Here is a 12,355-nt window from a genome sequence, read left to right as displayed (position 1 = left end):
AGAGACTCTTTGTTGTTTGTGATTATGTATTAAATATTTTTCCTGGAAAGAGCTTGTTCCTGCTTATTTTGTAATTTAAGCCCCATGGATTGTCATTCCTTGCTTTGCAAACAAAATTTTGCTAGGATGTAAGTTTATCATTATAGATTAACTTAACACTTGTGATTTTAATATTTTTTATAGTGAAATGCCAGCCGACTGGACTAGCCGGGTGGGTAAAGTGCCTGCCTGGCAACCCAAGGTCGCGGGTTCAAATCCTGCCTCGGGCTTGGATCAGAGTAGAAAATGCAAAAATTTTGCGATGTGCATTCTGGCCACAGAAGCCGCTGCGCCAACAATTAACAAAAAAAAAAAAAAAAAAAAAAGAAAGAAAGAAAAGTGAAATGCCATAGATAGATTAATGTCATTTTTAAGAAAATCTGTTTCTTTGGCCCTTTGATATAAAGTATATTCTGATGAACTTTCCGTCTGAGTAGTGTGGGACTTGTGGCTGCACCATAAGGTACATTTGCATGTAATTTTTTTCTTACTAGTATGTTTAGTTTTTTGCTGTGTGGATGACATTTTGGATCCACATGGCCAGCTGGCTCTCATTGAGATGGTCACAGGAAGTAGTATTATCTGAAAGGAGGTCATTGACCACAGACAGGTCAAATTTGTTCCATAAAATATTCTTAATGAGTATCTGACTAATTTGCATAGGGGAGATCCATGGTTATTGTGAAATGCATATTAACAGAGATGGCTCAGTGGCTTAACAATGTGGACTCTGTATTTATGTTCCAATTAGAAACAAGGAGGAAACGATTGGTAGTTGCAAGTGTTACATCTATATTTGACTGGCCAAGGCTATTGCAGAAAGTAAAAAGTTGTTCAGGAAGATTAATGACATCTAAGTGATGTGCAAAAATAAGGTCCTCGAGCAAATGCCCTCTTGAGTCACTGGTAGCACTATTCCAAAGATGGATTTAGAATTGGTCTGATACAATTATTGTGAAATGCATATTAACAGAGACAACAATGTCTACTCTGTACTGTTTCAAGGTATTGTAGATGTGAGTTTAAGTCTTAAGGTGGTGTACGGTCTAGTGATATAATATAAAAGGATAGTGGTGCTAGTTACTTGTATACATGTAGAAAACTGTGATGACAAACAGGAAGCAGGTAGAATGTCTAGGTGTTGAATATAATTATTGCCAGTTTTTGGGTTTTCATTATTTGAATATATGACTCTGGCTGAGTTGGGATAACCAATAATTTTGCCCTTGACGTGATATAGTTCCTGCAGACAGGATATGTTGGGAGAAACTTTATCCTTTAAGTAAAAAAATTTGTTGGCAGCTGTCCTGGATTACTGCACATTCAGTTGAACAACTTTGGAAACAATCTGTAGATTAATCTGGTAGATGGATGTTTTTATTGTCAGTTACATTGGGCTGGAATGGTATGTTGCCTTACTGTGTCTAGTGCTTTTAGATATTCCAGGCAGAGCAGATCTCTTACTCAAATGCTTTGCATTCTTCTTTTTTCTTTTGCAATTTGTGTATACTGCAGGGTCTCCTCTGTTGGGATAGCCTTTGGGCAGTTGGGATAGATTTATCTGGATCAGGCACAGTACCCAAAGGTTGGAATTTCTTGCCTACAGGTGCAAGATGTGTGCCTGTATGCAAGGCAGCAAAAGCATTTTGTTATGATGGTAAATGGTCTAAAGTTGAGTTGAAAAAATTCTCTCTGATAGACACTATTGTAGATACATGGAGATTGTTTGATGATCCAATTAGAAGTGACTTTTGATTTAGATTTTGTCTTGGATTTAAGAGAGATCTTTTTTTAACTTCTTTATGCGAATAGTCATACACTTTCAAATTTTTAAAATAGAAGTGATTTGTAATTACTTCCTTACACAAATTTGTTATCAGGATCATAGACTAGTATTGTAGGTTTTAGTTCTCTTGGTGGTTCAGAAGATAAACCTGCCTGAGAAAGGAATTTAAAGGATTATTCTTTTTTTGGTATCATCCTTGTAATTGGCATTAATAATGATGCCTTTATTTTTAATGAGACATGGAGTTTTTTTTTTAATCTCCTTTAAATCACTTCATATTTTAGTTATGTTTTCTTTTACATTCTGACTGGATGAAAGTTGAGAACTGTCTATAGCCTTTAATCATAAAGGCTATAGACAGTTCTCAACTGACTTGTGGTATCTGAGATGGTTGATTGTGTGTGCGCGTGTGCGTGCGTGCGTGTGTGCTGCATGCTGGATTCAGCCAAAGGGAAGAATCATGTTTGTCTTGGGTTACTGTGCTGGAGCAGAAGAAATTGCTTCCCTTAATACTGTGGCATTCGAACTCCTGTCAGATGTGACAGTTTGATTTGCTGTTGTCAGTTCATCAATTCTGTTCTGTTGTAATTCAGCCTTTTTAACCTTGACCTTAAAATCATTCATTTTCAACCACTAGGAGTGAATTTACTAGCTGCTCTAATCTTGGCCAGGATTTTAGGATTATTTTTATTGCCATTTTGTCTATTATGTCTGTTGTTTCTAGCGAACAGGAATTCTGTGTTAAGAGAACTTAACACAGAATTGCTGAGGATTGCCTTCACCTCCAACAGGATATTTGTGAAACGTATTATCCATGTCAAAGGAGACCAGCACATCACTGGTTTTTGCTTGAATGTGGTTTTTATCTGAACGTTTTATAAGTGTTTCTAGATGTAATGATTATACTTGTCCTCTTATCCATTTTACTTTTAAAAAAAAAATTAACTTGGCATTTTTTAAACTGTGACTCAAAATTTAGAAGAAAAGAGAATTAAATAACTGAATTATAATGTGTTAACCACTGCATTACATGCTTACTTGTATCTTTTTTAATGTGAATTATCTGACTGTTTGTGAGTAAATTTGTTAAATATAATTTTTCTCATTAAGTTAAGAAAAATAATTAAACTTATCTTAAGTTAATTTAGTATTGAAGGTAATTCCATATCATCATAACACATTCACAGTGCACATAAAAACTTTTTTTGTATTGTTGTACTGTTAAGCCATTGAACCTATCATTTTGGATTTTTACAATTCTTATAGCTGTGTTATGAAGAGAGCATGAGTTGATATATCAATTATGTGAAATTAAAGGGACAAGAAAAGATATGGAAATAGAGATGAAAAGGAAAGTAACATTTAATCGTGAATGAAAATTAATTTGAGTGGTATAATTAATGTAATGACAAAATAAATATTACTTCTACTAATGAAGACAGTCAAAATAAGTAAAATTTATTAATTACAAAGCATTTTAGGACTAGAAACCTCAGGTTGTGAAGAAGTTAACTGACGCACAAGTTAGTTTAAATACATCATTTCTAAAATATATAACAGCAATACAGCTCAATCCTTCCTACTTTGATACTGTTTGAAAAATATAAGAGATTTAACTCGTACTTTCTTATAGGAAGTTCTTTGGCCTGACACTCAATCATATTAATCTCAATTAATACATTATATGAAACTAAATTTATGACACGATATTATGATTTAAAATTGTTAATATATATATGGGTTTCTTAAAAATAATCCTGTATTCAATTTCCATAATCTACTCGACCATACACGATTTCAGACTCGTGGACCTTTACGTGCATGCGTAAATAACATTATTTACATTGCTAATAAACATAATCTCGTCAGGTACACTAAATTGAATCTTATTATTAGTATAAAAGAGAGTGGAGATTGTTAAGTGTCACTTTATTTCTTGTGAGCACGGACCATCTCGAAATAACTTTGTCCCTTATTAAGAAGTTCAGTCTGAAATATTTTAGTAAAATTGACAATTGTCTTCAATTTCCTGTTCATTATTGCTGGGTGGTTTAGTTTCTGGTGGGTTGATGTGCATCAACTTGCTTTGTTCTTCCTTTTGGCAGTGAGTAGATTATGGAAATTAAATACAGGATTATTTTTAAGAAACCCGTATATATTAACAATTTTAAATCATAATATCGTGTCATAAATTTAGTCTCATATAATGTATTAATTGGATTAATATGATATGAGTGTCAGGCCGAAGAACTTCCTATAAAAAGGTATGAGTTAAATCTATTATATTTTTCAAATGCATCATTTGTGTACGCAGACAACTACTAAGTAGTTAAGAATTGGCATCATTTAAGTATATCTTATACTGTGAATATCTTCACATCAAGTTATGAAATTGCACTATCTCGAATAAGTAATGCTCCACCAATGGAGAAGACTATTGTTACTTATTCTCAGTTTATACCATCACTCATACGGCACATTTCGAAGTGTTGGCTTCTCATCGGTGTGCGGGTACCTTGGTGTTGCAATGATGACAACCCAGTTATGAAATACAACTCCACAATATGGGAGATGCTTGATGGTGTGCAAGTGATTAAGATTATAAAGCATTTTAGGGCTAGAAGCCTCAGTTTATTAAAAGTTTATTAAAAATGATTAGGTACACGGATGCTGATAGATATAAAAAAAAACATTATGTACAAATTAAAACTGAAATTATATAGAGCCAATAAATATACAAAAAATAATAAGAGATTAACTAATAATATAAATAAAATAAATGCTATAAAACAAGCATGAAGAAGCTTTCAAGGTGATGACCCTCGTTATCAACTTAAACAAGATACATGATAAATAATAAGTCCTTATATTATGCAGAAGCCTTGTGCGTGCATTGCCAACAAATGTGGATTGTGTGTGGCAAAAAGTAAAGAAAACAGAAGGGAAGAGGAACAACAAAATACTCATCCATCAGACTCCGAGGGAATGATGAGGAGGGTATCAACAATGATTCTTGCCATCTCTCGTGGTGGAGGCCCTCCATATAGCTGTGGCAGGTCTCACCATTAATCACAATACTGGGACCTGCATACATCCTGTTACGGAAGCCATTATTTTACATCTTGAACGAGAGATCGTGGGGTAACAACAGGGCTAGTGTAGGGTGCACCATTCCTGTGGAGTCTGACAGTTGAGTATTTTGTTGTTCCCCTTCCCTTTCCTTCTTTTTTCTTTTTTTTTGCTGCACACAATCCACATCTGTTGTTAACACAGGCGTAGCCTTACACATGCATTAACAACAGATGTGGATTGTGTGCATGATATAAGTTCTTGTTATTGTGTATCTTGTTTAAGGGTCTTAGAGGGGGAAGGCATTCTCTGTGTTATCAGACACTTAGTCTAAAACATATTGATGGATCCAATATTTTTCTATTTTAGAAGATTTAGGAGAAGTCCAGTTGGCCTACCTCCCTAAAACCCACTCATATATACCTTCTCGATGGTAAGCCCTGTTACGTCACTTTGGTGGCAACGAACGTGTAGACTGGTTCTCTTCAAGACATGAAGATAAAAAGACCAAACCCTCCAGCACATGATAACGCGAGAGGATCAGAGTGGAAGCAGAGGATGCTGAGAATCTCTGGGTGCGACCAGACTGTCATGCACGGTAACTGAACTTGGCCTGTTACAACGTAAAATTGCTCATCAGTAAAGATAGGATATTAGCCCTGGAAAAGGAATTAGAAAATGTGAATTGAAATATCATCGGTTTGGTGAAACAAGAGAAGAAATGAATCACTTATAAGTTTATCAAGTAGTAATCTGTGGTACAAATGGAAACAGTGAAAATAGTGAAGGTGGAGTTGACTTTCTGGTCCATAAAGATATAACAAACAACATTTGGGAATTCAAAAGTACATCAAGGGTGTCAGTACTACTCAGGATTTCTAAGAGGTACAAACTAAAGATTATAATGATTTACGCACCAACGTCGAGCTATGGTGATGAAGAGGTTGAAGAAACATACACCGAAATTGAGAGACTGCTAGATGAACAGAAAATTCACTACATAAAACAACATTTTTATGGGGGACTTTAATGCTAAGGTTCGAAAGTAACAAAACAGTTCAGAAAGGGAAACTATAGGAAATTTTGGAATTGGTGAAAGAAATGAAAGAGGTGAAAGACTTGTGGAATTTGTAGAATCTCAACGAGTGCCAGTAATGAACACTTTTTTCAAGAAAAGGATGAACAGAAAGTGGACATAGAAGTGCCCAAATGGTTAATAACTAATGAAATTGACTTCATCCTCATTAACAGGATATATATATTTGAATGATGTTACCGTCCTGAACAAGTTAATTGTTGGAAATGATCACAGAATGGTGAGGTACACACTTGATATAGACGTAAGAAAAGAAAGGTAAAAAGTAACTTGATTAAATGAATGAAGGTCTTTGAGATAACAGAAGAGGAGAAAAAGCAGTATGCTGGAACTGAAGAACAAATTTGAGCTACTGCAGACTTTCCAGAACGAAGATATCAATGAGGAATACAAGAATTTTCTGAAAGTGATAGAGCCCAAGAAACCTATAGGTAAAAAGAAATCCAAAGAAGAAAAAATTAGTCAAGAAACACTTGTTGTGATGAGTTGAAGATGAGAAATGAGGAGCAAGATACTGACAAGGATAAAAATTGAGTATACTGAGTTATGCAAAGCCATTAGAAATAGACTCAGAGAGGACATAATAAGAAGATTTAACACAAGAAAAGTAGAACAAGCATTAAGGGAAAACAAAGGACTTAAATCAGCAGTCATGAGCACCAATACAGAAAGACAAATGATACTGAAAATGAAGAATAGTGATGGTGTACTTATAAATAGCAGAGAATGTATAATTCAGATAGCAGAAGACTATATCAAGAACTGCTGTAAGTCGTCATGGAACAAGTTAATACATGGGCTGTGTTAGGGTAATTAAGAGTAAGAACAGATGCATGTATACTTGTATGTACACAAATACTAGGAGTATAGTAAATCAATTTGATGAATCTGAAATGCTGGTCAAGACATCAAATGCGGATATTGTTGGGACATCAGTGATGTGGTGTCACACAGATATAAGGAATGCAGAATTGCATTTTTGAGGAGTACAATGTATACAGAAAGGATAGCAGGATAGGAAAGGCAGTGCATCCAGTTGACATGGGTGGACAGTGCAATGTTGAGTCAGTCTGGTGTGACATAAGCAATGGGAAAGCAAAAATGAGAGTAGGAATGTGTTATAGGCTAGACTCTGGGCACAGTGAACAACTGTACTGAGAAATAGTGGGCCATTAAATCAGAATGTCTGTTCACTGTTCACAGGGGATATTGACTGGAACTTGTGGGTTGGTCACTCACGCACACAAACACTAGCAAGACTTGTGGATTTATTGGATGATTTTTTCTACAGCAGCATGTTCAAGAGGCAACCAGAGGGAGTGATATTCTTGATCTGATTATCAAGAATATTACTCCCTCTGGTGATTATTTATGAATTACGAATCTGCAAATAAAGGAACCACTAGGTGGCAGTGATTATTAGTGTACTGATGTGGGATTTACTTAGAGATGTAACTACCATCAGGGTAAAGGGAAGGATTTTTGCTTTTGTGAAGTTGACTGTGGTGGTCTCAGACAATTTTTAAATTCTATACAGTGGGACCAACTGATGTTACCAATAGCAATTTTTGGAAGCTACTAGGCTCTTCATACCAGCTAAGAAATACTGTTCAAGATTTAGGCCTAAATTGATGTCAGATGAACTAACAAGACTCATGCAGAGAAGAAAAATGCATGGGATGTAAATAAATTATCTGGCAACACAGAAGCCTATGATAAATATAAGCTAGTCTGTAATCAAGTCACAAAGAAGTTTAGATGAACGAAGGCAGATTACAAGAAATTTTTAGCAAAGGATGCAAAGAAAATCAGCAAAGACTTCTTCACTTATGTAGACTCTAGGAGGAAGCTGGTGAATCAGATTGGTCCTCTAGACATCGACAGTTCAACTTTTGATGATCCTGCTCAGATAGCAGCCAAACCGAACGAGTATTTTGCATTGCATTCACACATAAGGAATTCTGTAGGGGAGTAGAGGACAGAGGCTTATTAAACTCTAACAGGAAGCTTAATGATTTTGTAATAACTGAAAGCAAAGTGGATTAGAAATTGTTGAAGTTAAACATAAGAAAGACATCTGGGGTGGTTCGGATCTATCCAGTTATATTAAGGGAGGCAACAAAGGAAGTAAGCAAACCATTAGCTATAATTATGAGTGCATCCTTGGATTCAGGAGAATTCCCCATGGACTGGAGATGTGCAAATGTATCCCCCAATTCACAAAGGATGATATGAGTAATTACAGACTTGTTAGTTTAACTTCTGTTCTGGGGAAAATAATGGAATAACTGGTTAAAGAAGCATTGCAGGATCATCTAGACAAGGCTGCAGTAATATTTCAGACACAGCGTGGGTTTGATGAGGGGAGGTCTTGTCTGACAAATTTGACTGAATAATATGCAAAAAAAAATTTGACATCATATACTTGGATTTCAGGAAAGCTTTTGATACTGTTGCGCATAGAAGACTATTTTTCTATTATACGGATTGGAGCAGTATTGTATTAAAGGCAAGTTGCTACAATGGATGAAAGGGTAGTTGAGTGGGTGAAGACAGAGTGTGGTAATCAATGGACACTGCTCTTCATGGACTAATGTTATTAGTAGAGTTCCTAACAATTAAGTGTTGGGCTCACTGTTGTTTTGTATATTTATCAATGAAATTGATGAAGGTATATCAGGCTTAATATCGAAGTTTGCAGATGATGCTAGGGTTGGTAGGGTTTTTAATGACAGTAATGGCTCTGTGTTACTGCACCCAGATCTAGAAAAGTTGGGCAGATGGGCTGAGAAGGGGAAACTGAAGTTTAACATTGACAAATGCAAAGTACTGCATGTGGATAGAAGTAACCCAGAGAAATGTATCAACTGTACTACACTTAGTGATAGAAAATGAAAAAGACCTGGGAGTAATTGTGCAGTCAGATATGAATTTTTCTCATCAGTGCAGACATGCTGCCAGAGCAGGTCATGGGGTGTTGTCAATGATATTTAAGAATTTTGCTAGTAGGGAAAAGGTGATTATCCCACTGTATAAGGCAATGGTGAGACTACGCCTTGCGTACTGTGTACAGGTTTGGAGGCCTCATTTTAGGAAGGATGCAGAGTTGCTTGCGTGAGTGCAGAGAAGGGCTACAAGATTGGTGAGGGGAACAAAGTGGTGCTCTTATGAAGAAAGGTTTAAGTTCTGCAAATTGCTGCGTCTGGAGACTAGACATCTGCAAGGTGATCTGATTGAGATGTATAAGGCCTGAATGGATTGAGCAGGCTCAATACTGATGGGATTCTTTCTCTTGCTCAGATTACGAACCTGAGGGGTCATAAATTCAAATTGGAAAGGCAGTTGTAGAATAGATGTACAGAAATTTGCCTTTAGCCAGAGGGTAGTTGATTGTTGGAACAAACTTCCATCTATCGTTGTGGAAGTTAATAGCTGAAATAAATTCAAGGAGGAACTGGACAAACTTTTAGAGGGAATGGATGTGTGAAATGTTCCCCCCCCCCCACATTTTTTTTTTTTCTGGCTGATTGTACATAAGCTTTTTTGTTTCATCACATGTCCCTACTACCACTAATTTAAAACAGCAAAAAAGATGAACAATCAAATAACAAAGGACATAGCACGCACAAATTTCAACTAACATGATGCACACAAGTTGAGATACGGAGTAACACATTTACGAAGCCAAGAGAAGATTCTGAAATTTTATTTATTTACGAAGAGAAGATTCTGAAATTTTATTTATGTTTTTATATGAATGAAGATTTCATGGAAGGGGAACCCATTTCACCATAATAACATAAAACGCATAGAATTCCAGCTATAGGTATTATCGCAAATGCAATAAGATCGAATTTATTACCCATTTATAATAGATTGCACTAACAGAAATGCCCAATAAACCGGAAACTGTGAATTGTTTTTATTGTTTTATGGTGGTGACCTCCAGAAATGTGCTTTTGAAAAATATCACAAAGGCGTTCAGATTGATTCTTGTAACTGAACATATGATAACAATGAAAGTATAGTGCATTTGATTTTAATTGGTTTTTTGAAATGTTATTCTATAAAATGGCTGATTCTACTAACCAGTAATCTGGTACCTACTTTTTCTGGTACCTTAACTGTTCCTACCGTTTTACTTTATGATCGACTGACAATTGTCTCTGACTATATCACGTGGTCTTTCCTCTTAGCCAATAGCAGCATATGGAAATGTTTTGGCTGCGTTTTGTTTTTGCATCCTTTATTTAGTTGAAGTGATTTTTTGTGTTGTGCTTATTTGACATGAATGTACTAAATACAGTATTCAGTATTCTAGATAAAACTAATACAATTTCCTTTATGAAAATCACCTTTTAGAGAGATATAAATAGCTTAGTTATATAGTGAAAAAATCAATTTCTGAGGTTTTGGAACGAATTACCAAAAAACAATGTGTCGGTTGGTTTACATTATGATATTTCCATATGATGGTGTCTCTGGAATGGATTAATATCGTAAAGTGAGATTTTCACTGTACAGCCACTCCCTGAGTTGAATTTTATGTGTCAGAATTTCTCTAAATGCTTATACGGTACTTGCAACTATGCATGCTGAATTTGAATGAAGCAAAAAAAAAAATTTTGACAAACATGTAAAGAGAATTTATTTATTAAATTTTTTTTTCTCATGTGCAGGAAAAATTACAAAATTACAAAAATTTAAAAATTAGAAAAAGAGAGAGGAGATGGGCATAACGTCAGCAAATTTTACCTTTCAAGCATCGCTGCCAGAATTAACTCTCCAGCTGATAAGCATGCCGCTGTGGAGATTTAGAAGGGGTGAAGAAATTTTGTGATGTCCTTTTCCAAGACATCACAAAATTTCTCTTCAGCTGCAGAATTGACACTGGCAACTTCCCATATACTTTAATGTTTTGGAAACCAGCACGATGCTTGAACCTATTAAACCACCTGTTGCTTGCCACGAACTTGGGTTTGTGTTCGCTGTACTTATCCTTAATCTCTTCATAAATACTTGTTGCTTTTGCTTGAATGGCCATTGGACTCAGTGGCACTTGCTTCTGAATCTGATTTTCCATCCATATTATTAACTTTTCCATCTTCGATATAGCGCCTGAATGCTGTTTTGTGATTACTGTTGATCTTAAATGCATTGATCCTTTAACATGTTCTTTTATACATGCACTGTCCCTTAAAATAGTATTCACTGTTGAAGCAGCGAGACCTAATTCTGTGCAATAGACGACAAACTTTGTCCTGTTTTGTTTCCTAGCACTTCCAGCACCTGCAGCACTTTCCTTTGGTCCCTTTCCCTTCACCACTGTAATAAATAAATAGGAATGAAGAGAAGATTCTTATCGGTATTATCGCAAATGCAATAAGATCAAGTTTACTACCCGTTTATAATAGATTGCGCTAACAGAAAAGCCCAATAAACCAGAAAGTGCAAATTGTTTTTATTGTTTTATGGTAGTGACCTCCAGAAATGTTTTTTTAGAAAAATATCATAAAGGCATTCAAAATTGATTCTTATAACGGAACATATGATAATGATGAAAGTGTAGTGCAATTTCCATTATAATAATGATCTTTTAAAGAGATATATATATCTTAGTTATATAGCAAAAATTTCAACTTCTAAGGTCTTGGAATGAATAAAAAAAACAGTGTGTTATTGGATTCACATTACGATATCGCAATGCCTCCATTTATTCCTGCGGGATGCAAAATATGTTTCCATGAATTTTTTAAGTTTGCACCGGCCGGCAAAAATGTACGTAAAGTCGAATGTTACATAAGCTGGGGAGTGCCTGTACTCGGGTAGCAGAAATGCACCTTGCCAAGCATAACTCTAATTTAGTATTAATTTGCTATGTTTGATTCATGGTTATCAGAGTTTCTTTTTCTGTTATAGTCTTAGAGATATAACTACATTTATCTTTATTGTAAACTTACTTTTGATAGATAACATGTCTTTTGAATATTATACTTACCCCCCCAACCCATGATTTGTATATTTCTTCTGTCCCATTCTCTCCTCATTAGTTTGAGTGCTCATGCCTATAGTGAAGAAATCTTGGTTTCTTCATTATGTTTTAATTCCATCATTTGGTTTGCATTGCAGAGTTTTATTTGCTTATATGTAATTCATAAATGTTATTGCTGTTTATTATGATTTTGTGTAATTATAATTTGCATATCAGCATATGGTTTAGACCCATTGATTGGCTGATGTTCAAATTTACATTTTGTTTGTTATTTCTGCTTATTTACTCTGTGGAGGGCATTGGTCTTGGCATACTTGATAATTCTGAGTTTAGTCCCCTTTAAGAGATGGTGCTTTAATTCCATTTTTACTAT

At 35.2% G+C, this 12,355-nt stretch overlaps 1 protein-coding gene across 4 annotated transcripts in view; it reads left to right on the top strand.

Annotated features, from left to right (window-relative positions):
• The window catches only part of LOC150091364 (ralBP1-associated Eps domain-containing protein 2-like), a 303,767-nt gene that overhangs the window by 51,796 nt on the left and 239,616 nt on the right, over nucleotides 1-12,355 (top strand). The window lies entirely within an intron of this gene.

This window comes from Mastigoproctus giganteus, chromosome 1 (assembly GCF_048544385.1).
Source record: "Mastigoproctus giganteus isolate SK-2022 chromosome 1, ASM4854438v1, whole genome shotgun sequence".
NCBI classification, from domain to species: Eukaryota; Metazoa; Arthropoda; class Arachnida; order Uropygi; family Thelyphonidae; genus Mastigoproctus; species Mastigoproctus giganteus.
Note: the sequence above shows the minus strand (reverse complement) of the source record. Positions and strands in the feature narration are given on the sequence as shown.